At 37.6% G+C, this 668-nt stretch overlaps 1 pseudogene; it reads right to left on the bottom strand.

Annotated features, from left to right (window-relative positions):
- Positions 1–233: 233 nt before the first annotated feature.
- Positions 234–356, bottom strand: LOC141415261 (small nucleolar RNA SNORA31; annotated as a pseudogene).
- Between the last annotated feature and the right edge of the window lie 312 nt (positions 357–668).

The following is a 668-nucleotide window of genomic DNA, read 5'->3' as shown; positions in this document are numbered from 1 at the left end:
TCTGTAGATATTTATTAAATGAGTGAATCCAGGGGAACAGGCCACATGTCTTTGTCAAGTTCATGTATGGGGAACTTCAGAATTACATCAGGGGTGTGGAGATAAAAAGCAATGCAGAAAAAGTCTGAGGATTGTGTAAGTAGATGTCTCTCAAGGAGGGAAGCTGAAGAAATAGATTCCTTTTCAATGTGCCAGTTGCTTTATGTACAAAATATTTTTTTTTTTCATTCCATTGATGTATTCCCCAATTCAATTTGGGCTGCTACAAAGACAGATAGCACAGGGATTCTTTTCTTTTGCATCCTAGTGCAAACTAAAAGGACAACAAATTGTTCAAGGTCTATCAGTGAATGCAGTATGTACATATTCCTTTAACAAAATCCTTCATAGGAATTTTTATCCCCACTTTGAGAGGCTGAAACTGAGAGTCAGAGAGCTTAAGTCATTTGTCTAAGTTCATACATGTAGGAAGTGCCAGGCTTGATTTGAATCAGATTTCTCTTTTATAACATGCTGCCTTTTCTGAGAAGCCTAAGTTTTTAGGAAATGGATGAATCTAATGATAAAGCAACATACCTTTCCATGTTCTTTGTTCCTGTCCTCATATACTCATTCCCTGGAAGTAGTCAAAAACACCATCAGGTTACCTGTGGCAGCCTTGGTCATCA

The sequence above is a fragment of the Castor canadensis genome, chromosome 12 (genome assembly GCF_047511655.1).
Source record: "Castor canadensis chromosome 12, mCasCan1.hap1v2, whole genome shotgun sequence".
In the NCBI taxonomy this organism is placed as follows: domain Eukaryota; kingdom Metazoa; phylum Chordata; class Mammalia; order Rodentia; family Castoridae; genus Castor; species Castor canadensis.
Note: the sequence above shows the minus strand (reverse complement) of the source record. Positions and strands in the feature narration are given on the sequence as shown.